Here is a 27,482-nt window from a genome sequence, read left to right on the forward strand (position 1 = left end):
TGAAAAGATGCTTGATATGATTTCAATTTTCTTGAATTTGTTGAGGCTTGTTTTGAGTCCTATCATGTGGTCTATCTTTGAAAATGTCCCATGTGCATTTGAAAAGAATGTATATTTTGCTTCTTTGGGGTGGAAAGTTCTATATACATCAGTTAGGTCCATGTGGTTTAGTGTGTTGTTCAATGCCTGTATATCCTTGGTGTTTCTTTGCTTTGATGATCTATCGTTGATAATGGAGTGTGGAAGTCCCCTACTATGAGTGTGTTGTTGTTGATATCCTTTTTGTGGTCTTCTACTATTTGCTTTATGTATTTGGGTGCTCCTATGTTGGGTGCATACATGTTTATCAATGTCATATCTTCTTGATGGATAGTTCCTTTAAGTATTATGAAATGTCCTTCTTTGTCTCTTTTTATTGCCCTTGCTTTGAAATCTGTTTTGTCTGATATGAGGACTGCTACCCCAGCTTTTTTTTCAGGTCTGTTTGCTTGGAATATTTTTTTATATCTCTTTACTTTCAGTCTGTGTAAATCTTTTGTTTTAAGGTGTGTTTCTTGTAGACAGCAAATATGTGGGTCCTGTTTTCTTATCCATTCCGTTACCCTATGTCTTTTAATTGGAGCACTTAATCCATGTACATTTAAGGTTATTATTTACGTGTATTTATTCATTGCCCTTTGTACCTCTGTTCCTCTCCTCTCTTGTTCCTTTCTTCTTTTTTTCTTAGAATATTCCCTTTAGCATCTCTTGCAATGCTGGTTTGGCAGAGCTGTATTCTTTCAGTCTTCCTTTGTATGAGAAACTCCTTATTTCACCTTCTATTTTGAATGAGAACCTTGCTGGGTAGAGTATTCTTGGTTGTAGGCCTTTGTTTTCATTGCTTGAAATATTTTTGACCATTCTCTTCTGGCTTGTAATGTTTCTGTTGAGAAATCAGTTGATAGCCTTATTGGAGCTCCCTTGTAAGTTATTTGCTGTTTTTCTCTTGCTGCTTTTAGGATTCTCTCTTTGTCTTGGAATGTTGCCATTTTAACTATGATGTGCCTTGGAGTGGGTTTTTGGGGGTTCCTCTTTATTGGAACTCTCAGTGCTTCTTGGACTTGCATAACTTTTTCTCTCATCAGGTTCGGAAAATTTTCTGTCACTATTTCTCCTATCAGTTTTTCAATTCCATGCTCCTTTTCTTCTCCCTCTCTAATTCCGATGATCGTGATATTATCTCTTATCACGCTATCCTGTAATTCCCTTACATCTTGTTCATATTTTTTTAATCTTTTTTTCATTTTGCTGTATTTTCTGGGAGTTTTTCTCTACATTATCTTCTAACTCACTAATCTGATCCTCTGCTTCATTTAGTCTGCTTTTGACTGATTCTACTGTGTTTTTTAGTTCAGAGATTGAATTCTTCAATTCTTCCTGGTTCTTGTTAACAGTTTCTATGTCTTTTTTTATGCTGGTGTAGTTCTCTGCAAGTTCCCTGTAATTTTCTTGGAGCTGCTGGTAACTTCCTTGGAGGTTGTCATAGTTGTTTTTAAGGATGTCGAGTATATTGAGCTTCTTTACCACCATTGTTTTGAATTCCATGTCTGACATTTGGGCTATGTCTATTCCATATACCTCTCTTTCTGGGGATTCCTCTTTTCTTTTCATTGAGAGGTTATCTTTGCATCTTACCATATTGGATTCTTTTTGTTTTTATTTATTTATTTGGTTTTTTTTGGGGGGGGGATGGTCTGCTTTGACCTCCGTCCTTTGTGGTATGAGATTCTTTATGGGAGATCTGGGGGTTTCAGTGGTGCAGTCTCTTTGATATCCTGAGCCTGATGTTCTTCAGTTACCCTTTATGTCGTTTGTTTATGCTGTCTGGTTATATTTCAGATTTTTTTTGTTAGGATCTTCCTTCTAGCTAGTTGGTTGAGAGTCACTCTATCCACTTTGTCTTGAGATCTTTTGTGGAGATGCTGTTAAAAACATAAACACACAGCGCAGGCAGGAGACCCGCACCCTCAAAAAGTATCCCCCATCTTCTATCCCACTATCGTCTGCCACCGAGCCCATTTTAATATAAATGTAAAGAGATTAGAGCTTTTATACTATAAGAAGAATAGACAAGAATTGTTTTTAGGGAGGAAAAATATAACTTTTGATAGAGGGGGTGATAGATTAATAATAGTTGAGACTATGCAAGCCAGTAGGTAATATTTACACTGTATGTTAATAAAAATAGAAGAAAATGATGGAATAATGCATAATATAGTAAGAAAATGGGATTGTATTGTATTGGGTTTACATAGTAATTATATTCTATTATTTAGAGTGATAGGGGGGGCTAAACTATACACACAAAGAAATAAACAACGATTGAAGAGAAAGGATGAGAAGGAGAGGTTATATGCAACACGTTTGAGATAAAGTTTGTTTTTCTTTTGGAAGGGAAAAAAAACCAACAAAAAAAGAAGAAATAAAAGAAAGAAAGGAAGAAAGAAAAGAAAGAATAAAGAAGAAAGAAAGAAAGAAAGAAGAGAGAACAAAAAAGTGAAAAAAAAAAGGGATGTTTTTACTCCGTTTTCGCCTTGGTGTGTCGCCTTCTTTTTCTGCATCCGCAGCTGGTCTAGTGTGGCGGTTCAGAGGTTCTTGTTTCTTGCAGCACTGGTGTGTGCCCGTGGTTGCCGCAATGGTGTGAGCCCGCGGTTGCCGGCACGGCGCGCTCCCTTACTGCCCGCTGGAGCCAGTTGAGGTGTCCCTGCACGCGTCCCTGCATGGGCGGGGCGGCCCGAGAGCTTACCCCGCGATTGGCGCCTATTGTCCCCGGGCTGGGGTGTTTCTGCGTTCGTGCCGAGGTGTCCCTGCTCGCGTCCATGCAGGCGCGCGAGTGGCTGAGAACTTGCCCGGCAATTGGTGCCTATTGTCCCCTGGCTGAGGTGCTTTCACGCTCACGCGCCCGTGCCCTTAGTCCGGCTGAGCCGAGCTCCGGGAGTTGGTCTCTTGCCTCTTAGGGTGGGGCCGAGGACACTTGTGCTCAGTGGAAGTGAGCGTCCGTGAGTCGCTGCCGCCCACTGTTCCCGTGCTGCAGCCACCCACCTTCCCTCACCCGTCTGGGTGGGCACGAGCAGAGCCTGAGCTAGTGGTCTGCTTTCCGGCCTGGGGCCCGGCGCCCACGGGAGCTGTCTAGGGGTTTCTGTACATGCTCCTCTGCGTGTTCAGTGGGCCCTCCCTGTGCCCATTGGGGCACTGATCTTATGTCCATTGGGGAGTGTCCGAGGGACGCCTGGACTCACGGCCCCGCGCACCTGGGCCAGTGAGTGAGAGCACTTCCCTCTGCGCGCCCCCGCGACCCAAGGGTAGGGTTGGGGAGTGGCGAGCGCACTTCTGCGCCTGCGCTCCTCAAGAACAGCCTACCACCCCCAAACTTTCCTCCCCTCTCCACCATCCACTATAGAAAAATATAAAGGAGAGTTATGTTTTCACTTGCCCAGGAGCACGCTGTCTCCTGTCCTTCTGCGCCAATGCCACTTGGTTGAGTCCTGTCTCTGCCAGCGGGCAGAGATCCACTCTCCTCCCGACTCCTCTCCGGGGAAGCCTGTGGTAACCAAAAAGCCTTTGTGTCGACCCTGGCTGGTTTGGCTCAGTGGATTGAGCGTCGGCCTGCGAGCTAAGTGTCGCTGGTTCGATCTTCCAGTCAGGGCACATCAGAGAAGGAAAACTCTGACTCCAAAAAACCTCCGCTGCCTTGCGGCATACCTCTTCAGGGGAAAGGCTAAGGGAGTAAACCCCAACAGAAAATCCGGAGCCGGAGTCCCTAAGGCGGTTTGACGTTGTAGTCAACACCGGCAACTCCTGCGGCGCACCTGAAGCCAAGCTGTATTGACTCCGTCTTTCCCTTGGATCCTTCAGCTGCGAAGAGAGTGGGGGTCTGCTGCATGGGCAACAGCAGACCCTCCATATCACCCTGCCCAGGCTCTGTAGCTTCACCTTCACTGGAGAGGACACTCCAGCGTCGTCGCAAGATGTCGATTCAACACGGGAGGAGCCAGATACCGTGTCACTCCCGAGTCGGACTGCACAGCCATTCTCAGCGGTGCAGATAGACTCTTAAGAAGCTACACCATCGTCTCTCGAGACGGACGGCTGCCGACGACTTCCAGCCGCAGCTTGGGCAGCCGCCCCTGTCAGGAATCCCGTTTTGTCCCCTTTTCCTCCGCTATCCTCACTAAACAGGTTGTTCCCAGATGGATTTTCTCTAATCCAGCAGTGCCAAGGCTCGACTCCTGCCAATGTCCAGCTGCTCAATGAGATGTTCTGTCTGCAATTAGCCCAAACTGCAGACGGGTCTCAGGAGCCTGAAAACACAGCCTCCCCTCACTCCTCCGCCATCTTTGTAAAGTATATCAAATCTCCTCTTCTTAAAGGACATGAGTTATATTAGATTTGAGCCTATCCTAATGACCTCATTTTATCTTAATTACCTCTTTAAGTACTCTACCTCCAAATACAGTTACATTCTGAAGTACTGGAGGTTCAGACTTCAGCTTATGAATTTGGGGGAAAGACACAGTTCAGTCCATAACACTCTGCTTAGTGCAGCCCAGTACTGTTTGGATAGACATTCAGAACAGCTTTAAGGATACATTATTTAAACAAATAATATGACTATCGCAACTTCTGGTCATGATGGAAGCATAAGTAGACATGCTTGGCCTCCTTTCACAACCAAAGAAAGAATTACAAACAGTTCTCAAAACAACACCCAGAACCATCAGAAAATCAAGCTGTATGGAAGACTGACAACCAAGGATTTAAAGAAGCCATATTTAGCTGCTTCCTCCACCTAGCTGATCCTCCTTCCTTCCCACTTCTTTTCCTTGGTGACACACTCCTCCAGAAGCCAGGCAGCATGGCAGCTGTGGAGACATTGGTATGTGAGATGCTTGGCTGCAGTAGCGAGACCAAGCTCCAGTGTCCTACCTGCATCAACCTGGGCACACAGGGCTCACACTTCTGCTTGCAGGAATGTTTTAAGGAAGTTGGGATACTCACAAGTTACTACATAAGAAAGCAAAAGATAAAAGGCAAAGCAAGAATTGTCTTCCTGGACTCTAGAACAGCGGTTCTCAACCTGTGGGTCGCAACCCCTTTGGGGGTTGAACGACCCTTTCACAGGTGTCGCCTAAGACCATTGAAAAACAGATATGTAATTAAATATTGTTTATGTGATTAATCACTATGCTTTAGTTATGGTTGGGGTTCACCACAACATGAGGAACTGTATTAAAGGGTCGTGGCATTAGGAAGGTTGAGAACCACTGCTCTAGAAGGTGATATTAACACTGACCCAGGGGCAGGTTATCAATACACTGGTAAACTAAATACACTATCCACCAATGCCAACAAGGGCAATGCCAAGTTATATTCAAAGACCACATTATGCTGATCACCCACTAGGAATGTCTGAATCTGCACAGGCTTTTAAAGGTACCTCTTAAATTAAATTGCTCTCATCTGAGGATTTAGAAGAGATGCAATTTGTACATAGGCTTGCTAGAAAAGTACTGGACATTACCACTGGGATGGTTAAACCAGGTGTAACTACTGAAGAAATAGATCATGCTGTACACTTACTGTTCATTGCAAGAAATTGTTATCCTTCTCCCTTGAATTATTATAATTCCTCAAAGTCTTGAATGAAGTAATATATCATGGAATTCCAGACAGATTGCCCTTGCAGGAAGGTGATATTGTTAACATGGACATCATTCTTTACCACAATGGGTATCACAGGGACCTGAATAAGATATTTTTTGTTGGAGGTGTGGATGAGGGAGTACAAAAGCTAGTTCAGACAACATATGAGAGCCTGATGCAAGCTATTGATACAGTGAAACCTGGCCTTTGATACAGAGAATTGGGAAATATTATTCAGAAGCATGCCCGAGCAAATGGCTTTTCAGTTGTTCAAAGCTACTGTGGGCATGAAATCCATAAACTTTTTCATAGAGCCCCCAATGCAGTTGGAGTAATGAAGTCCAATGATTTGTGAAGGTGAATGGCAGGATGAAACCTAGCTGGGTAGTTGGACCACGGTGATGAGAGATAGTAAGCCCTCTGCTCCATTTGAGCACACCCTGCTGGTCACGAACACTGGCTGCAAAATCCTAACCTGGAGGCTAGACAATTAGTGGCCTCACTCATGTCCTAATTTTAATTTCTTCCGAGCTGGCTCAGCAATGTCTTCTGGCTATACTATACTTTTTATTGAAAGTACAGAATGGAAGAGGAAATGTTTTATTACTTGTTTTGTTTTGACTATAGATAAAGTACTACAGCATTTGACACGTGTCCTCAAGAACTTGTCTTGGGTCTGGAAAAGCCAAAAAAGAATAAAGGAAATATTTTTCAGTTCCTTTCAGTGTTTCCCCATCTGCCCTCCCCAAATCTCTGCACCCTTGTTTACTCATTTGCCCTCTGAGCACTTTACTTAAACCTACCTCTAGTTGCTTTTATCACTGCCACAACTAGGCTGTAAGGAGTCAGCTGCTTTCCAGATAAATGAATGTGGAAAGTGAGAATCCTTGAAACTTTAGCAACATATGTTGCTTCAGATATTTTTTACTATATAGGAAATACATATGTATACATTTTAAATTCCATATATTCCATAAATTCCATGTAATTACTGAACACTATAGAACCTGAAGTTTGTGTTGATTCTACTCCAACAGGGTCATAAGCTGTCATAAATTGACCCATAGTTGACACTGATTTAATTCTTAAATGGCCTCCCTCCACCCCCATACTAATTAGTTATCCATGTAGTGTGTATATGAGAGCACTAGGTCATACTCTGTGATAGTAAATGGATGTGACAAAATTCACTTTGGAAAAAGGTCATTAGGTATTTTGAAATCAGTTTACGGCAAAAATAGCCATGTTCAAATGGTAGTGGCTGTCACAGAGCATGAAGATTTTGTAATATATTGCTATTTCATATACCTCTATTTGGTCAAAATGGGAGGAACAAAGTTCCCTTTCTTCTACTCTCTATTTTATTTCAAGGGCACACCTTGGAGATATTCAGAGAAGAGTGGAGGTTGCACATTGGAAGTTGATTGGGAAAGTCAGTTCTGAAATCTCTCCAGCAGTAAGCAGAGTAAGTCAGGTGAGATGTTACATTGTAATATTTAGTAAATTTGATTGTGATGAGAAAGCAAACTCTTTGAAGACTGAACTGTTTCCTTGCAGTAGAGATACAGCTATCTTTGGAGTGCTGAAAACACACTTCACCTTTACATCTCTGGGAACCTCATTAGAAATGACCTCAGCTGCCCAGTATCTATGTTCCTCTCAGTAGTTCAGTCCAAATGGGACTGTATCCAGTGAAGGCATATCAGCTCAAAGTCGTTGTCATTAGAGTGTACTTGATTACTTGGTTTCAGGTGACTTTCTTATAAGATAATTTGTTACCACTGACATGTTATACTTGCATGATATTATCTTTCCCAGAGTGCCTCAGACATTATTGCTTTAAAAGAATTATGATAATGTTTTCATTTTATTATTTTAATGATTTAGTCAAGTGACCAAATCTGGTGTAGACTTTGGGCATATGTGTATGAAGTTTGTTATCAAACTGTAATATCTGTGAATGGAATGCCTTGAAATATTAATATAATGTGTCGTCGTCGTCGGCAGCCGTCCGTCTCGAGAGACGATGGTGTAGCTTCTTCAGAGTCTATCTGCACCGCCAAGAATGGCTGTGCAGTCCGACTCGGGAGTGACATGGTATCTGTCTCCTCCCGTGTTGAATCGACATCTTGCGATGACGCTGAAGCTACAGAGCCTGGGCAGGGTAATATGGAGGGTCTGCTGTTGCCCATGCAGCAGACCCCCCCTCTCTTCGCAGCTGAAGGGTCCAAGGGAAAGACGGAGTCGATACAGCTTGGGTTCAGGTGCGCCGCAGGAGTTGCCGGCGTTGACTACAACGTCAAACCGCCTTAGGGACTCCGGCTCCGGATTTTCTGTCGGGGTTTACTCCCTTAGCCTTTCCCCTGAAGAGGTATGCCGCAAGGCAGCGGAGGTTTTTTGGAGTCAGAGTTTTCCTTCTCTGATGTACCCTGACTGGAAGATCGAACCAGCGACACTTAGCTCGCAGGCCGACGCTCAATCCACTGAGCTAAACCAGCCAGGGCAAAATATAATGTGTAAATGGAGATTAAAAAGTTTGAGTGATTAAAAAAATAAAGAAGCCACATTCCTCTAGATAGGTAGGAGGGGTGGAGTCATGGAAACAGGCAGAGAGATGGTGGTGGCAGAATGGAAGGTCCCACATTCATGTATGGTGGATAAAAATTGGGATGGATACCTTGGGAGCAAGTGATCCCAGCCCCAGGCTAGACCACACTGCCCAGGGTTCCAGCACCAGGAAGATAAATCCCCATTACCTTTGGCTGTAAAAACCAGTGGCAGTTGGGATGGCAGAAGAAACTGCCAAATTTTCACCACTTAAAGGGCCTACACAGACTTAGAATATATGCAAACCCACCCACTCTGGGTTTCATCACCAGGGAAGCAGCTGCAAGGGTGCCAGTCTCATAAGGGAAGTGGGTAAAGTGACCAGAAATAGGGTGAGTGCTGTGAAAACCTCCAGAAGCCAGGAAGCACCATTGTCCCCTCTTTGAGCCCTTCCACCACACAGTGCCACAAAGAGGTTAAGCAGGTCACCCTGCCATGATGAATACCTACAGCTCCACACCATACAACTTATTAGGTGAACTAAAACAGGAAGGAAAAGCAGCTCTATCTAATACACAGAAACAAACACAGAAAGACTGTCAAATTGAGGAGACAAAGAAATATGGCTCAAATGAAAGAACAAAACAAAACCCCAGAAAAATAAGTAAACAAAATGGAGATAGCCTACCTATCAGATACAAAATTCAAAACACTGGTGATCAGGATGCTCAGAGAACACATTGAGTACAGCAACATCATAGAGGAAGAAATGAAGGCTATACTAAGTGAATATGGAAAAATCCACAGGGAAGCAACAGTGAAGGGAAGGAAGCCAGCATTCAAATCAACAATTTGGAACATAAGGAAGAAATAAACATTCAACTAGAACAGAAAGAAGAAATAAGAATTTTTAAAAATGAGGATAGACTTAGAAACCTCTGGGACAAGTTTAAATGTATTAACATTTGAATCATACAGGTGTCAGAAGAAGAGGAAGAGCAAGAAATTGAAAATTTATTTAAAAAAATAATGAAAGAAAACTCCCATAATTTGGCAAAGGAAATAGACATACAAGTCCAGGAAGCACAGAGGATCCCAAACAAGTTGGACCCAAAGACACATTGTAATTAAAATGCCAAAGGTTAAAGATAGAGAGAGAATATTAAAAGCAGCAAGAGAAAAGAGATTAGTTACCTCAGGGGAGTTCCCATAAGACTATCAGTTGATTTCTCAACCTACAACCTAGATTACTCTATCCAGCAAAGTTATCATTTGGAATGGAAAGACAGATAAAGTGCTTTCCAGACAAGGTAAAGCTAAATGAGCTCATCATCACCAAGCTATTTTTATAGAAAATGTTAAAGGGACTTATTTAAGAAAAAGAAGATTGAAACCATGAACATTAAAAAGGCAACAAATTCAGAATTATTAACAACTGAATCAAAAAACAAAAACAAAGCTAAGCAAACAATCAGAAGAGAAACAGAAGAATAGGTATGGAGATCATTTGGAGGGTTGTCAGCTGGGAGGGGGAAGGGAGCAAAATGGGGAAATTGTGCAGGGATTTAGAAGCATAATTGGTAGGAACAAAGTAGACAGGAGGATGTTAAGATCAATATAGGAATATAGGAAATGGCGAAGTCAAAGAACTTACACACATGACCCATGGACATGAACTAAGGGGGTGGATTGCTGAAAGGAAGGCGGGTACTGGACGGAGGGAGGCAAAGGGGGAAAATTAGGACTACTGTAATAGCATAATCAATCAAATATACTTAAAAAAGGACTATTGCCTATGTGATTTGGTTTCTGATGAGTCCTGTAAATTGGTTTGTCCTAATGTTAGGAAGAGATGAACTCTGTAAGGCCTTGGAGATAAGAATGATTCTCAGAAAAGGAAGGGCAGTGCTTGTCCAACTTTAATCACCAGCAGAAAACTTGTTAACACATAGATTTCTAGGCCCACCCCAGGAGTTTCTCCTCCAGTAGGTCTAAGAAGGGGCCTAGAATTTTCTTTCCTGGCATGTCTGCAGGTGCTGCTGGTGGTGCTGCCAGTGGTGATGATGTTGCTGGTGGTGCTGCTGCTGGTGATGCTGGTGGTAGTGGTGGTGCAGGTGCTAGTGGTGGTGCTGCTGCTGCTAGTGGTGATGGTGATGCTGGTGATGGTGCTGCTGCTGCTGGTGGTAGTGCTGCTTGTGGTGGTGCTGCTGGTGGTACTGGTGCATCAGGTTGAGCAGTACTAGGAGACTCCACTCAGGAGAGCAGTCATGTTGAATAAGGTCTCAGCCAGAGGAAAGCAAATAGATTTTCTTCTCCTTGGGGTTAAAAGTATTATAACCATTGGTAGGCAAAGAAGACAAAATGATATGGGGTTGAGAAGATGCTTATCATTGAGCAGGTATTAGGTGTTATGTTTTTGGCACCTAAAATGGCCACTCTAGATTGGCCTGGACTCGTCGTCGTCGTCGGCAGCCATCCGTCTCGAGAGACGATGGTGTAGCTTCTTAAGAGTCTATCTGCACCGCCGAGAATGGCTGTGCAGTCCGACTCGGGAGTGACATGGTATCTGTCTCCTCCCGTGTTGAATCGACATCTTGCAATGACACTGAAGCTACAGAGCCTGGGCAGGGTAATATGGAGGGCCTGCTGTTGCCCATGCAGCAGACCCCCCCTCTCTTCGCAGCTGAAGGGTCCAAGGGAAAGACGGAGTCGATACAGCTTGGCTTCAGGTGCGCCGCAGGAGTTGCCGGTGTTGACTACAACGTCAAACCGCCTTAGGGACTCCGGCTCCGGATTTTCTGTCGGGGTTTACTCCCTTAGCCTTTCCCCTGAAGAGGTATGCCGCAAGGCAGCGGAGGTTTTTTGGAGTCAGAGTTTTCCTTCTCTGGGCCTGGACTATATGACTTATAATGTGCAATGCAATTTAGTCCTGGCTGAGAGTAAACTTTACCTTCACTTCTCCAGGGTCCTTGACCTGAGTTGGGAGATTTGTGGGTTCCACACCTCACAATGGAAGGAATCCCACTTAGTGCTTTCCCTCAGATGTCCACCTAGCTCAACATTTTCTTGAAGGTAAACTCAGGGCCCCCAGAGTTTATCCCCGGGTGCAGCTAATGTCACTGACAGAATTGTTCAGAATTTTCTGTCTTCTAGCCATCGTGTGGATTGGTCAGGGGAAGAAGTGGTAATGCTCTTTCTGTCTAATTTGACTAGGGGATTGTTAAGCTATAAAACAAGGTGCACTCTTCCTGCCAGTGATGAAACTGATGGCATCCACGTAATGTCATTGTATGATATGGTGATGGGGGATGCACCCATCTTTGCTGGGTCTGTGCTAATGCACAGAGTTGGGCATGAGGGCCTTTAGACTTTGGGGCAAGCCAAGTAGAGCCCAATCCCTTTACACTCTCCTTCCTTGTGGGCTTGATTCCTGGGGTGTCAGGGAACATTAGACACACAGGGCCTTCCCTTATGTAGAGCCAGGAAGTAGAGCTGGAGCCAAGGCCCCACAAGTCACAGGTGACTCAGACCTCCCGCCTCTCCAAACAACAGTAAGCCTGTGCTGTGTGTGCCTCCAATGAGGTTGCGAGGGTCACTGAGGTCATGTCTGCCTTGGGCAGAACCTATGCCCCCTCTTCTTCCTGGAGTATATCACAGGGCAAGGAGATGACTCTGTGACGCGGGGCCCTTTCCCATCTTTGACTCAGCAGCTTCTCCTCTCATTGCCTCCCCAGGGAACTCTTCAGAGTTCCCTCAGATGTCCACCTAGCTCAACATTTTCTTGAAGGTAAACTCAGGGCCCCCAGAGTTTATCCCCGGGTGCAGCTAATGTCACTGACAGAATTGTTCAGAATTTTCTGTCTTCTAGCCAGAAGTGCTTACAGACCCTGCTTACAGAAGTGCCCTCCATCCACTTGCACTAGTCTCATGGCCCTGGGACCCTCTTATGGCCTGTCTGTGAGGGAACTCTGCTGAGATGCCCAGCTATCTGCAGAGCCACACTCTCCTTTGTCTATGACCCCAGGCTTTGCAAACTTTGTTGAATGCCCTGTCCCAGAGTACTGAGTAGGCAGGTCTATAGGGGACCTGAGACTGTATTTCTATCCAGTTCCTAGAGACATGCTTGCTGCTGGTCAGGGCCACATGTAGAGAGCCAGTGGATGACACAAAGCAGTAGCCTTCCCCTGCCTTGCTATCCCATACTCGGCACATAGAAAATGTTCAACAATGTCAGCAGTTATTACTACTGATGCCTTTTAGAAATGTCTTTCACCGTAACAGGGCTAGTTTCCTAACCCAGATGTAGAAATTCCACAGGAATACTTGACCTGACTCCTGGACTGATGTTATAGTTAAACTGCACCTGTCTAATCCTTCACTCTCTCAGGTCAGAGAAGCCTGCTCTCCTTGTGTGAACCAGCCATTGTCACAAGTCACCTCACCACACACACACCTGTGTGGGATGTGGTCCATGTTGGGCCACCTGTCAAGGGCACATCGCAGGCATGCTCAGGAAAGGCCTTGGAGATGGGGCAAAGCAGAAGGATTCTCCAGAAGTGGCCTCTGGGCTTCCATGGTTTTGTTCCAAAAAGTGCAGAGATGCTCGTAGTCTTAGTGTTGTAGAGCCAGCTCTCACTGCCTGCTCACTGGGCCACATGCTGACTGACAGCCTTACCGAGGACCAGCTCATTCTGCTCTTATACCCCTGCTTCCAGTGCAGTCATGGTTCCTGCTTAGTAGAAGAGGACACAGGACCTAGAGAGATGGAATAACTGCTCACCAAATGCAAGTTTTCATAGCACCTACTCCTCTTGGCCCTGTCCTCTCTGCCTTTGCTCCCATTGATAGCAAATGCACACTCATACCCACACACACTCACACCACACTCACATATACACATATCTGCATGCACACTCACACCACACTCACATACACACTCACATCACAACACTCTCACACTCTGTTATATGCACACTGATACCCACACCTCACTCAAACCAACACACTCACACCCACAGTCTCTCACACACCCACACTGACAAACACACTCTCTTGCTCACACTCACCCTGAAACGCACACACACACAAACACTGGGAAGGAAGTTTTCTGGCTGACAATGGTCATGAATCCTGAATCACTTCAGCTTTCATTCCTGAGTCATGCTGCTCTAGTTTGGAAGTGTTAGGTCTGTGTTTAATGAATGTTTGGGGCAAGAGAATCTTACATATTTGCTTAGAGCAGGCTGTGCTGGCTGCCCAGGGGAGCAGTGCTTTGCTAGTGGTGCACCAAGGTCGGTCCTGGGAGTGGGGTGCCCTGGTGCAGGCTGCAAGGAGATCATTGACTGCAGAGAATTTAAAACAGTTATGAAAAGGATTTAAATTAGTGGCTTTTTATGGTCACCAGGCACTAGGAATTCTAAACAATGCCAGGAATGACGTACTCTTTCCCCAAAATATCTTTGTCGCTGCAAATCCTAAACCACAACAATAGTTCCCAGAACTTATGATTAGTATGTCAGCTACTGCTGATTACTGTGGTTATTATTGATCCTCTAGTGGGCTCCTTACTGATTCCAAGACCCTGTGGCTCAGTTTTCCCAACACTCAGACTCTTACGTGTTCCCTGCTCTGAGAGCACATTTTTAAGTGTTCTGATCATTCTACCTTACTTTGGTGCAGCTGGTGTCCCTAGACCCAAGATGCTGCCTGTCCCAGGGTCCACACAGCAGATCTGAAATGCACAGGACACCTCAGCAAAGGAAAGATAAAGAAACAGCACTGAGGGCCTCAGTGGGACCAGTCATCATTTTCATTTCTGTTTAAAATTCCAAACAGTGACCTAAGTTAGAATTTTGAGGGGCAATACTTTTGTTTGTTAAGTTCAGATTTTGTTTCATATTTGAATGTGTTTATTTTGTTCCATGATTATTACTAGCAATAGTTGTGACTTACAGAGGAGATGAGTATTACCTGCCAGGTTGGCTCCATCAGACCATAACAGAGGCAGAGATACAGACCTTTCTGGTTTTTCCACATGCATCTGAAATGTATATGATACATTACACATATGGCCACATTTTCTATTCCTAAGTTGTAACTGTCACTGTGTGTTATTAATCCCTTGCATCATATGTCTTTATTCAGAAGCCCAAAGAAAGGATGCTGCCCTTTGGCACTTCTAGAATTTTCTGCCCCAGTGATGCTAGAGCTATATAGGAATTACTGCTTGAGAATCTTCAGCCTGGCTGTCAAGGACCTTGGCTGTTCCCTCTTGTGCTGGACACCGTGGGGTCACAAAGGGATCCCCCATGATATTGCAGGCCTCTAGCTGAGCCCTCCTCAGGAACCACCTTAGTTAGGAGTCACTGCATCTCCCAGAGCCACCTGTCCTGGGGATGCTGCATCCATTAAGCCTGGGGAGCAATGAGGCTCAGCCCCATTGACTCCATCAGGCAAGCCTGGAAGACTGCCAGCAGCTGCCTCCCTATGGCTGCCTCCACATTTCAAATTCTGCTTGTCCCTATTCCCCCCTTGTCCCAGGATCCATCCTGAATACTGAGAGCACTCCTCAATCTACTACCTCTACACAAATCAGAGTCTGTTTTGGGGACCTCATTAAAACACCTCCCACCTCCCTAGACCCCCATCTGCTTCAATCCGGCCAACCCTCTGGCCTGTACCCTCTTCCTCGAATACATGTGTAGCACCCCCCCCCCCCCCAGTGGCAATCAGTGTCTTGTAGTAAATGTTACACCCTTCCCCCGCTCCCCGGCTTCAGTCTTCTGGGCTCCTGAAGGCCTTACCTTCTTGGTCTTGTGGCCAGTGGGGCTGTGTGAAGGACTGGCTGATATGTCACTGGAAAAGCTAATGTGGATCAGTTCAGGGGGTGGTTTACTTGATTGCTCAGACCTTTCTGAACTGTCTCCTCTGGCCTTGATGGGGGTCCTGGGTTGAGTATATTAGTTGCAGTCGCAGCCACTCCTCTATGGGAGTGAAACAGGAATGGTAAGTCAACCTCAGGCACCCTGAGATTTGGGTGAACATCCCGACTGATACAACACCAATGGGTTAAGATCCTCTCCCTGCATCTTCTGGCCTTTTCTTCTCACCTATCCTGGACAAAGCATACCCATTTCTTTAAAATTTTGTCTGAATTCAGCAGGGATCTTGTGTTCATTTTTTTCTTTCTTTCTTTCTTAAAATTTTTATATATTGATTTTAGAAAGAGAGGAAAGGGGGTGTGAGGGGCAGGGAGAGAGAGAGAGAGAGATTGATTTGTTTTTCCACTTAGTTATGCATTTATTGGTTGATTCTTGTATGTGCCTTGACCAGGGATTGAACCCAAAACCTTGGCACATAAAGATGATGCTCTAACAACTGATCTATTGGGCCAGGGCTCTTTTTTTTCTTTTCTTTTTCTTTTTTGAAGTCTATCTCCTGCACTGGGATGACAGCATCTCCAGGACAGTAAGCACATCCTAGTCATCGATTCCTCTTGAGACCTTGGTCATATTAGAGACAAAGCTTGTGAAATGATACAGGACTTGCGAGGACCTGAGTGACATGCTAGGGGTGGTGCAGCACATGGGATGATAGTAACAGGGGCAGCACTGACACTGGTGCCAAACATCACACAGAGTTCCTTTCACTGGCCTGCGCAAAGGCGCTGAGCTCCTCCCACCAGTGAGCACCCCACACTCATTGCAGAGAGAATGACCGGATGTAAGTGTGCCTGCAGCACATTGTGATCCATTTTCTCTACATCATAGGCAGCTTAATATTGATGTCAGATGTTTGCTCACAGTCGCTTCACATACTAAGCAAACACCAAACATCCTGGGGTCCCAAAGATGGCTGATTGGAGTTAGAAATATGCCAGTGAGTACCACTGGTATCAGCCCTAATTAGCTTCTCATTGAAATACCAGTAATGACACTGTCACTTTGGCACCTCTGCACATGTCCCCTCATTCTTCAGGCCACTTGTGTCCCTTTCTTCCTCACCTTCCCTGTGCCTCTTTCCTGCAGGAATCTCAGGTTCTCATAGGCAGTTGCTTGGTAGGAATCCAGAGAGACAACTCAAACAGTGCTACACTGACCCACATGGGATGAGTTTGGCATTGTTCTCCTGCTTCAACTCTTCCTGCTCCTTGCCTCCATGAGAGCAAGAGGATAATGGAATGGGTGCTGGGGAGGGACTGATCATTGTGTCATTCTGAGGGGGAGCTAAATCTGATTTTCTTTTCTACCAGCAGACAAGTGATGGAGACAACATTGGTCAGTGTTCTTCAAAGAAACAGAACCAATAGGAGATGCATATTTATATAGAGAGTGAGAGAGTGGAAGCGAAAGCAAAAGAGAGAGAGGCAGAGACAGAGACAGAGAGGTATTTCTTATGAGGCACTTGTTCATGTGATTATAGAGGCTGAGCAGTCCCAGTGGCTCCTGTCCACCAGCTGGAGGTGCAAGGAAGGTGATGGTGTGGCCCTAGTCCACATCTGAAGGCCTAGGAACCAGTAGTATCAATGGCCTAAGTCCCAGTCTGAGGGCAAGAGAAGACCACTGCCCTAACTTCAAAACAGTCAGGTACAGAGAGCAAATTCTTCTTTCTGTCTTTTGCTTTTTTATATGTGCCCTACTCACAATGGGAAGGCAGTCTGCTTTGTTGAGTGTCTTAATGAAACACCCTCATAGACTCCTTCAGAATCGTTTCACCAGATATGTGGGTACCTCATGGCCCAACCAAATTGATACACAAAATTACCTATCACCAAAACTTTTCTTTATACCCATAGCTACAATGCCTGTGGCCTCGCCCGTTATTCTGGGGCACTCAGATGCATTCTGGGCCACCTGGGATTATTTAATAAAACCGAGGATGGTCTTTAGGCACACCCAAGAATCATTCCTGTGGGACAGCCGATATGAGGCAGTTGAGGGGTCTTCTGGTCAGCAGCCAGAAGGCTGATGTCACTCTTCTTCATGGAATATGTTCTCTGCGGTCACTGGAGTGAGATGGAGGTTGGCAGGCACGAACTTGGCTCTAGCAAAGCTGGTGGCCTTGCCTCAGCCATTTGCAGCCCTCTCCTCTCATGTCCCCCAAGGCCACCAGCCTCTTCCCTCTGTTGCTGTGACCAGATCCCCCAGTGATCCTCTTTTCACTTACTTCACTCAGACTTGGACAAGCCACTCTTCCATCTGCTACCTGTTTAATCCATCATTCATGGATTATTTATGACATGCACATTCACCTGTGGGTTTTCAAACCCTTTTAAATGCTTTTTTTTTTTTATGTCAAAATGCTCTTCTCTTACAGATTAAAAGCTTTGTCTTTTCATACTGTTGTCTCATAGTAGGCTTCCTGTTTAAAGGCCAGCATTTTTACACTAACTCTTTTGTTTGGTATATTCCTTTTGTAACAACCATTTCCTCAAGAGAGAACACAATACGTCTGAGAGGGAGAGGAAGGAACGTATGGACATGAGAAGAAGAATCTGCAATGCGTACTGCAGGTGCACTCTTCCTGCAGTAGGCCAGACTGGGGCATGCTTTGGTTACATGGGTGGTGGAGGGGTTTTCAAATGTGTGATCGGCCATCTGCCCTTTTCCCTTGATTTTCTTTTTATTAAGTTCAATTCTATGCATGGTCTGAAGAAATAATGTCTAGGCGATCAACTCCCCTCCATAGTTGGGAGAATCAGTCTTGTATATTTGGGGCAGATTTCGGTATTGATATCACATCAGAAGAAGAATTTCTGTTACTTCCTTCCTATAAAGGAGTTAAGAGTGGGCCTAGAGTGTTTCCTGAGATTTCTCTTATTGATGAGTGATGTGGACCCTTCTTTCATCCCTCTCACTGTTTTGACTTGGGAACCTTCAGTTTATTAGGCTTAGAAGGAAAGGGGCTTTTTCAATCCTCTGTACCACTGCCATCTTTCCTCACATGTCTGTACTGACTAGGAAATCAGAAAACATAATTAAAGCATTTCTAAAAAGTCTGAAAACATTGTACCCTCTGTTAATCATTTGGTACTTTGCTCTGGGGTCAATAGAGAGCATGCAACAATGTTATATGGCTGTAAGAAGAAACTGTGACAGGAATGTTAGTGGCTGTGGACAATACAGGCACTGGCCAGAGGATTCCCCAGTAGCTTTGATGAATGCATGCCTTGGAGTGAGCTGCCCAGAAAGGTCTGGACTCAGGAGAAAGCCAGGCCATGGGTAGATGTGAGATGTTACTGCTGGCCTGTGTAAGCCTATCCCTCTCGCACCCTGCCCAGGGAGAGTGGCCATCTGCATAAGAATGGGCATCCTCCTGGGCCATGGTCTCCTGGAACTCGGGGACCTGGCGGTGGGCCTGACAACAAGGCAGTTGCCCTTGGGCATGGGGAGTTAATAGCAGCTGGACACTCAACCGAATTTCCAACTGGAGGCCAGGTCAATCTGAGAACATCAACTTCTCCCGCAGTAAACAGCTTCATTTACATCTGTGTTCATGGAATAAATTTACAAATGTCATTTTCTTGGTGGGGGAAATGCCCTGGAACCTGCAAATATCAGGTGAAACCATGTAGTTACTATGCATTCAACAAAAGTAGTAATACTGGTGTTACATTGGCATCAACCAAAGAATGCGATCACCCAGACTTTAGAATTCCCCAATGTCAAAGGCCTCTCTAATTTTCTGCCTTGTAGGGTTTCATCTGGTTGGGAAAATTTGATTTCTGGCCAGAAATTCCTGGGTAACATGTCCCTGGACTTCCTTGAATTGCTAAAGTTCCTGGCACTGATTCCTTGCCAACTCCAATCTCCTGGAATCCAAGGGGACATTTTTGAGGAGATGATGAGTGGGCTTCTCCCATTTTCTTGGCATCAGGGCAATTGAGAGTGGTCCAATGTGTTTTTCACACCTCCTAGGTTGGAGGAACATCTGTGGAGTCAAGTGTGCAGGTTTTTCTGAAAAATGTTCCCTGTGAGTGAGGTCATCCACATCTCCCTTCTTTCCTGTCCTACCCATTGATTCCCTCCATTTCTGGTAACTTCTTTCAGCAACTTGAGGGTGAGGGTTTTGAGCAGCTTCTGTAGTACCACAAGAAATCTATATTTTAAAGTCTTTCTGAGCTCAGCCAACACTGTTTGCCCCAGAGAAACGGGAAAATGGGCTGTGATCCTGGGTGGCTAGAAGTGGCTTTTGTTCTCCCCCTGTGTGCTGATAGAATTGTGCATTTGGTGGGCTAGGTTTGTTTTGTTTTTAAAATCCTTAGACAATAACTGCTCCTACAAGCTGAAAATACCCCTGAAAGCACCAGCCCCTTGCCCAGTGAGTGGGGCCCGGTACCCACGTAGCCATCAGCAGAGGCCTGCACAGACACATTGCAATGCATCCCCACCATGGAGGTAACACTGGATGTAATGAGGCCACAGTGATCTAATGTGCGTGGGATGACGCAGATGAGCATCTTACAAATGTAATCTGAGCCAAAGGAGGTGAACAGAAAAGTACAAACTGTATGATTGCATTTATACAAATTATAAAATCAAGGGAAACTAAGCCATGCTGTTAGAAATCAGAGTAAGGATGACCATGGCTCTGCTGTCACCAGGCAGTGACCTTCTGTGGTGCTGCTGACCTCTGCTCTTGTTCTGGGTCTGGAGGCATGGGAGAGTAGCTCATGAGACTTCAAAAAACTGTACATTCAGAAATGTGCTGCATGCGTGTGCTGCATGAGTGTACTGGATGTGTGTATGTGAGCAAGTGTACACACATATCTGAGATTTAACAATAATGAACAGTGAGGTCTGGCACTGCCATGGTGAGCCAATGAAAAGGTCCATATAGATCTTTGGAAAGGAGAGGCCTTTCTCAAACACCACTGTCCTCTGCCCACTGACACTTCTTTCCTGCTTGGGGTTCTGGTCTTAATTTTCTCTCCCTGGCTGTAACAAACTCAGGGACAGGAGAGGGTGGACAGGAAAGAGTACAGTGGAGTCCCTGAGTGAGTCCCACTGCAGGAGAATGGCTTTGAGGTCACCAATGAAAGAAAAATAAAGACGTACCTTTGCTGTTGTTTTCAACATTAAGACTACAGATCATCCAGAACAATAAGCCCTAAGAGCGTTTGGTGCTTGATGTGGAAGACCCAGGATTCTTCTAGCATGTCTGCAAAAAGATGAAGAGATTGGAGTGCAAGAAGAAGTGGAGTGTGAGGGGCAGCCCCAGATCCCGGTTCTGCAGGAAGAGAACTGGGGGAGGCCAGTGAGCTGAGAAGCAGCCAGAGCCGAGGAAACAGGCTTCCAGCTCCTTGCTTTTTTGAGGTTGTATCACAGGATTTACTACTATTATTGTAATTGGTTTGATTTATGAAAACCTGAACCTCTGAAGAGGAAGAAATTTGATTTTTTTATGTCTGAAAGCATACAAAAAGAATCATTCTCCTTGGATAAAAGAGAATAAACCAATTCAAAACTTTCACTTCTGTGTTTCTGTGCTGAATCTCAAGTGCACTTAGGAAAATCACACTGAGACACATAGACATATTTTAAGAGCCACAGGTATTTCCACATTGGTGCTTTGACTTATTTCTAGATCAGAAATTGGATGGCAGGTCCCCAAAGCCCATCCCACCTGGTGTTGGCTCTGCACAGTGGCTGAGGAAGAGCTGGGTTGGGCCTGGCTGGCAAGAAAGGCAGTTCTGTCTTTTCTCTGATAGAATGCCAAGAATTCACTGAGTTATAGCATCTACTTTGGCATTTTACATAGAGCCAGGATTGGAGCTTAGCCCAGTCTTTTCTGGAAATGACTCATCTGAAATTAGGAGACCTACTTAAAGAAAGAAATGTAACTGTGTGTTCCCTGGTGACTTGCATCACCACTGTCATTTGTAAATTTCTTTGATGAGACTTTATCTGGAAGCCATTGACGGGAGTTCTGTTCTCATACAGAGTATGATGGCGAGCAAGTCTCAGCGTGTCCATCCTCCATGGGAACCCTTCCAATTCTAGAACCTGCCAGAAGGAATACGTAGGAAGGGATTTCACAGACATCCATATAACTCTGGAGCTTGAATGAACATCTGGACAACCTGGTCCATTGGTTGCTGGCCAGGCTGCTCGAAGCCTGGGTCACCTGGCTCAGGAGCCCTGGGGCCAGACTATTGTGAGGTGGGGCTGCAGGAGGGAGCTTCAAAGATTCAAGCGGTCATCTCTAGGGTGGGCACCTGCAGCAATTGTTGCCACACCCTTTCCCTTTACACACTGTGCTTCCACAAATAAGGTCAAATTTGACCTCTGTCAAAGCTAAAGAGTTGAATGCCACTGAGCTACTTGAGGCCCTTATTTTACAAATAAAAAAACTGGGCACAGAGAAACATGCTGATCAGGGATTTCCAAACAAAAAGAGAAGTCATTAACGAAGAACTGTTAAACATCTGAACAAAATGAACACTATAAAAAACTGGTGATCAAATCTGACCAATGAAAACAGCTCATCCATCAGAGTAAAATATTAAAGGTAATTGTAATTAACATATTCAAGAAGTTAGAGAATATAAAACAATATCTGTAAAACAAGAAGAGGTTGCTATGAGAAAGAGCTATATAACTTTGAAATTTTAAAAATGATTGTTAATGAAACTTTAATAGACTACATAGCGAAATAGACCAAATTGAAGAATGAGCTAAAAGATAAAAGGCTTCTTCCAGAATGTTTATAAGGACAAAGGAATGAAAATCAGAGAGAAAAGTGGACACACAGAGTGGAGGACCAGCAGTTCCAGGAAAACAGAGCATCCAGGGAGGAATAGGAGAACATTAATGAATAGAAGAACATTTATTAGAACTTTGTTGGTTCTAAGTAGGGCTGGCCTCACAGCTGTGTGGCCTTTGCATCACATGGGACCCTAAGCTCAGAAGAATCTCTGCTCTAACACTCTGAGGTCACTCACTCCCCTATAATTGTTGATTTGATCTTTGAACTGTATTTTTTAAATGAAGTCCCTGTGACAATGGAGCGTGTGTATGGGCAGAGGAGATGACATGCATAACTGTGTTTGCCAGTTTCTTGCTGCCCTGTTCGTGGTCATAATGTGCATACACACTGAATCCCCATGGGCCCAGGATGTGTGGAGTTCAGTAAGACTCAGCAAGTTCAGGTGAGCATATTTTACTTTTACAGCTGAGTGAGGGGAGCCATGGAATCTCTGGAAAGCCATGCTCTCCATTTGAATGAGTATATGTGCTTCTAATGCAGAAAGAAAACACTGGCTTTCTCAGAAACACTAACAACCGAGGCATCCTGTCCTCTCTCCCACATGTTTTTCCTGTGTCTGCCATGCACTTGCTCTGAAAGTGATGCGCAGAAGAAAGGGGAGCAACAGGGAAGGCCCATCGTGTCTCTTCCTACAGTCTCTTCTTCCCTCTTACAAAGTCGGGGCATCATGAAGTGAATTGAAAACAGTGGAGTTAGTTTGGGATAACATTTCCACTGCTCTTGTAAGAATGGAATACCCAGGCATGTCAAGCTACAACATAAAAACTGTAATTTCAATTGTTTCTCATGTGAGTTAAATGCTCTTGTGTCTGCATTTAAAACTGACATTGCACAAAAAGGTGAATGCTAAAATTTATGCTAGTACTTAAAAAATTTAAACTTTATTTGTAATGGGATGAAATTAAAAAAAAAAATTACCTGGCAAGTCAAGAAGAGACTGTGGAGGAAAGGGAAAGCTTTATTTGGTAACTGTAAGTTCTCTTACTTTCTGAACAAGGGTCCCACATTTTAACTTTGCATGGTTTCTGTGAATCAAATTTAAAAAGCCCAGCAATTCAGACCAGAATACATTTTTTAAATATTTAGTTTGTAACTTTACAGGTAAAGCAGTCTTTCTGAGGTTTCCAGAGAGAGCACGAAGAGTTCATTTACAAGAAATGAGAGTGCCCATGAGGGATCAGTGAGTAGATAAGAACTCTGCTGCTGCCTGGATGTCTGGGTTGCCAGGCCACTTTGGGAGTGAAGGGGGAGAGGGAGCTGAGGGTGACCTCTCCAGGCCTCCCCACTCAGGGAGGCAGTTTGGATGGAGCCCAGAGCCTTTGAACACCTACACAGTTCTCAGGAGTGGCCCAGACCAAGTCTTGTTGTTGGTCTAGAAAGCTAAGGAGGTGGAGAAGATAGCAGCTTGGGCAGAGGATGGACAGGTTGTAAAACCCCCTGGGCATCTCCTCACAGAACTGGCAGGGCCACCCAGGAGCCAGACCAGGTTCCTGGAGTATGTGGAGAAGCTGGGCTGTGCCTCAAGTGCTGTGGGCAGTGGGCCCTGCTCAAGGATGTGTGGATACACAGTGTCCCTTATTCCCACATCTGGACACTCTGGCCCAGCAGAAGGCTCTGCAGGCCAGAAGGTCAAGTCAGACATGGCCAGGACTAAGAGATTCATGCTGCCTGGGAGGCTCAGGCCTCCTGTGTCAGCAGATAGTCAGGTTCAATTCTCTGTGCCCTGGCCTCACTTGTGGGTAAACAGCACACATATGTAAACACACACATCTACAGACACACACACATCTACAGACACACAATGATACCTAGAGACATACACAACACAAATATATAAACACATATCTACAGACACACATGTGCATGCACATAGACACAGACACATAGAAACACACAAGCACACACAAATACACAGACACAAACACATAGACACACATCTACAGAAAGACACAGATCCACATATATAGATATACACACACATCACCCACATACATACACAAACAGACCAACAGGCAAATACATATACATACAAACACATGTACTCACAAACAGACACACAGACATATACACAGCAATGAAAATTTCTCCTTTGGCTCTTCAAATACAGAAATATTATGCAAACACTTCAGCAAAAACAAACTCCTGGCAATGTTAGGAGCTGATAAAGGACCGGGGAGCTAGGCTTCTGCCTTTCATCCCATCCTTCTGTACCCCTGGCGGAGGCACTAATGAGCAAGCCTGGCCAAGTCCTTCAGGAGGAGGGACTCATTGCAACGAAGCATTGGGACAAAGTCAAGCAAGCTAGGTGCCTTGGCCAGCCCTAGGCTCTCTCGGGCAAGCTCCCTGCACTGATCTGGGCTAGGGTGGGGGGTGCATGGGGAAGGTACAGAAGGTCACTCCCACCTTCCAAGGGCCTACAGCCTAACGTCCATGAACATGTACCTCCAACTGGCTGGAACATTGTGTTCCAGGGACCATGAGAGCTGAGGGGGTGTGAGGCAGTTGATGGTGGCTGTGGAGGAAGGAGAAGTTTGATAAGGAAAGCTGGGGGCTGGCTGCTTCAGCTAGAAGAGCAGGAGTAAGGCCAGGGTGGGCAGGCAAGATGGGGTCCGGGCTACAGAGCCCAAGGACAAGCAGAGAAAAAGGATGGAAAATGGGTTTTGTGCTGTGAGAACTGTGTGCATTTTGAATGTATTTCCTGGATCTCTGATGGGGGATATACTCTACAGAGATTTCCATGCACATTCAACCACAGGACACCTTCTTTTCTGACAGGCAGAACACAGTCTGAAAAACACTGTGGTGAGCACATGGTGGAGGCTGTTGAGATCATGGGGCAAGTAACAGACCAGGAGCATCCTGTTTCTAACACTACAGCACAGCTGGGCCCACCTACCAGCTCAATGTTGAATGGAGCTGGAAAGTCATGGGCTGCTTAAAAGGGCCAAACCCAGGGTGGGAGCAGTACTTCAGTCCCTTTGAGAACAGCTCTTAGTGAAATATGCAGCCCAAGCACGGGGAAATTGAGGACAAAATGCATTGGTCTGGGGTCTAAATCCCTGACATCTCTGTGTTACTGTCCTTAGGCCTATTGTCAGTTAGCTGGAATGAGGTGAAAGAACAAACACGTAGAAAATACGTATCTTTTCACCAGCCTAGAAGTGTCACCCATTACTCATCTTGACATTTCTTTAACGTTTTCTTGGATGTGTCAGGAGAGGGCTTATCCCTGGCTTTGTTTCCTTTTTGGAAATCTAGGAGACAGCAGCTGGCTCTCGGTGTGATCTCCTCCCTATGGGAGGCCTGGGAGCAACTGAGCTCTGAGCAGGAGCTGGTGAGGTCCTGGGCTTGGTCCATACCCATCCTAGAATTTCGGGTCTCTGGACAGAGGGTGTATTACACCTTGGGGACTGTGTCATGTCCTGAGAATCTATATTCAGACAGGGCTATTCTCCAAACCATGTGGACTATGCAGTAGATCCATTGTTGTCACACCTTACTGCAAAGGCCTGGACTCTTCAAGCCCCCATTAAGGAACTCATATATCTCTGCTATGTGGGTGACATTCTCCAGGAATGTATGATGTGTCCTTTAGTTCCCAAGAACTCCAGACCTGGATGAGGGGCCTATCCAGCTCAAATACTCAGCATAAACCTCAAAATGGGCACACGTCAAGGTCAGGCTGGCAGGAATGAACATGTGCCAGGCAAATCTTTTATAAGAGAACATGAAGAAACCTTTCCAACCCCCTTCACTGGCCAATGTCTAATGGCGAGAATTAGAAATTGCTTCCCTGAGTAGAGGAGGCAATTGCCAACCACTTACTTGGGAAATAAAGCACTTACTACATCTTCTTATACCTTGTGGTTTCTAATAGGGCATCTTGTTGGTGTGGCTTTCATGCTTTTGTAAAAATAGGTGGAACCTGAAGAGCGGCTACCAGGGGAGAGGAACTCTTGCCCAGGTGTAGACTGCCATCTAGTGGACACTTGGGGAACAGCTGCACTGTACCTGTCTGGGAGCTCTGGGGTGCCTAAATATCCACTGTGCCTGTTGCCTCCTGCCAGAGGTTGGCCAGCATACCCCTATCTTGGAGACTCGGTGTGATGGCCATCCCTCCCTTATTTCCCTTCTTTTTCCTCTCCTCTCACCGTCTGTAAAAGGCTCAGCCCAAAGAAATGACCCACCTCCTACGGAGAGGTTACCCAGAGTTGGCCTTTGCACAAATGGACTCAGGCTCTGCACTCCCCAGTTCCAGAGGGCAAACCCTTCCCTTCGGCCCAGTGGTTCTGCCTTGGCCTCCAGGGCTCCACCGTTAGTTTTATCACCTACTGAGTCAGTAGATTACAGAGGGGAACACTTTTTAACATAATGCCTGTTGAGTTCGATTTTTCAGCTGTTTTAGACTTAAATAGGCATGCTGATTTCAAAACTGCAGTTAGTTTTCTTCTATCACGTCATGTTTTTTCTGTACAGTTTATCTTAATGTGTCTGCTCTAGCCTGGATGGAGCCTGGATTGAGGGAAACGCTAGTGCTCTCCTATTGGCTGAGAGCAAACCTCCCTCAAGTGGGGGGGGGGGCGACCTTGGAGACCAGTGACAGGTTCATACTTGTCTAGGCTATTCAGTTACACAAGAGACAGTGTAGTGAGAGGTTGTGTCCTGCTTTATATACTGAATTGTATTCTGAAGTGTACTCCGAGTTCTTGTCTGTATACAAGGAGTTAACAGAATTTTTATATATGTGTGTGTGTATTTTATTTTTTCAAATACAAATTTGATTATATTTTTGTATTTGGATAGGGTGATTATGGTTGGTGGGTTTTTTTTTTTTTCTTTAAGTATATTTTATTGATTATATTGTTACAATAGTTCCAATTTTTTCCTCTTTGCTCCCCTCTGCCCAGCACCACCACTCCCCAAGCAACCCCCCCCCCACACCGCCCCCTCTCCATGCCCATGGGTCATACATACAAGTTCTCTGGCTTCACCCTTTCATATATTATTCTTTTTTTTATAATTAATTGATTATTTTAACAATAAAAGATAATAATCCCTCCCTCTTATTGGAAAGATATCCAGTTACAAGGCATTTGACATTCTTCTTGCCTGTAAATTAAACATCTTTGATGATACCACAGACATAGTTTAACTTTCAAATGAAAACAAATTTTAAATGAAAAGAAACTGTAAAGATCGTTAGCTGCACCACTTTATAGTTTACCACTGAGCATTGTGGTTGTCCTTGGATCGCAATTTTTCTCCTTCAGATTACCCTCCTTGTCATTAAAGGGACTGCAGTAAGTCTATTTTTAATTTATCCTGGTCATTTGCATAAACACAACAAGAGCAGCAAATAATCACTTATGATCTTTAGTTCTGCGTTGCTGGAACTTACACAAGGAAACTTTAGGGTGACTTTCAGTCTGGCCTTCAGGGCACAGAAGCTGAGCCACATATCTGCCATTCAGCCTTGCCTGTAAACA

General features: G+C 45.0%; 1 pseudogene; it reads left to right on the plus strand.

Annotated features, from left to right (window-relative positions):
• Window positions 1–4,894: 4,894 nt before the first annotated feature.
• Window positions 4,895–6,176, plus strand: LOC150012721 (methionine aminopeptidase 1-like; annotated as a pseudogene).
• Window positions 6,177–27,482: the final 21,306 nt, after the last annotated feature.

The sequence above is a fragment of the Furipterus horrens genome, unplaced genomic scaffold (genome assembly GCF_987537825.1).
Source record: "Furipterus horrens unplaced genomic scaffold, mFurHor1.1.pri manual_scaffold_4, whole genome shotgun sequence".
Lineage (NCBI taxonomy): Eukaryota > Metazoa > Chordata > Mammalia > Chiroptera > Furipteridae > Furipterus > Furipterus horrens.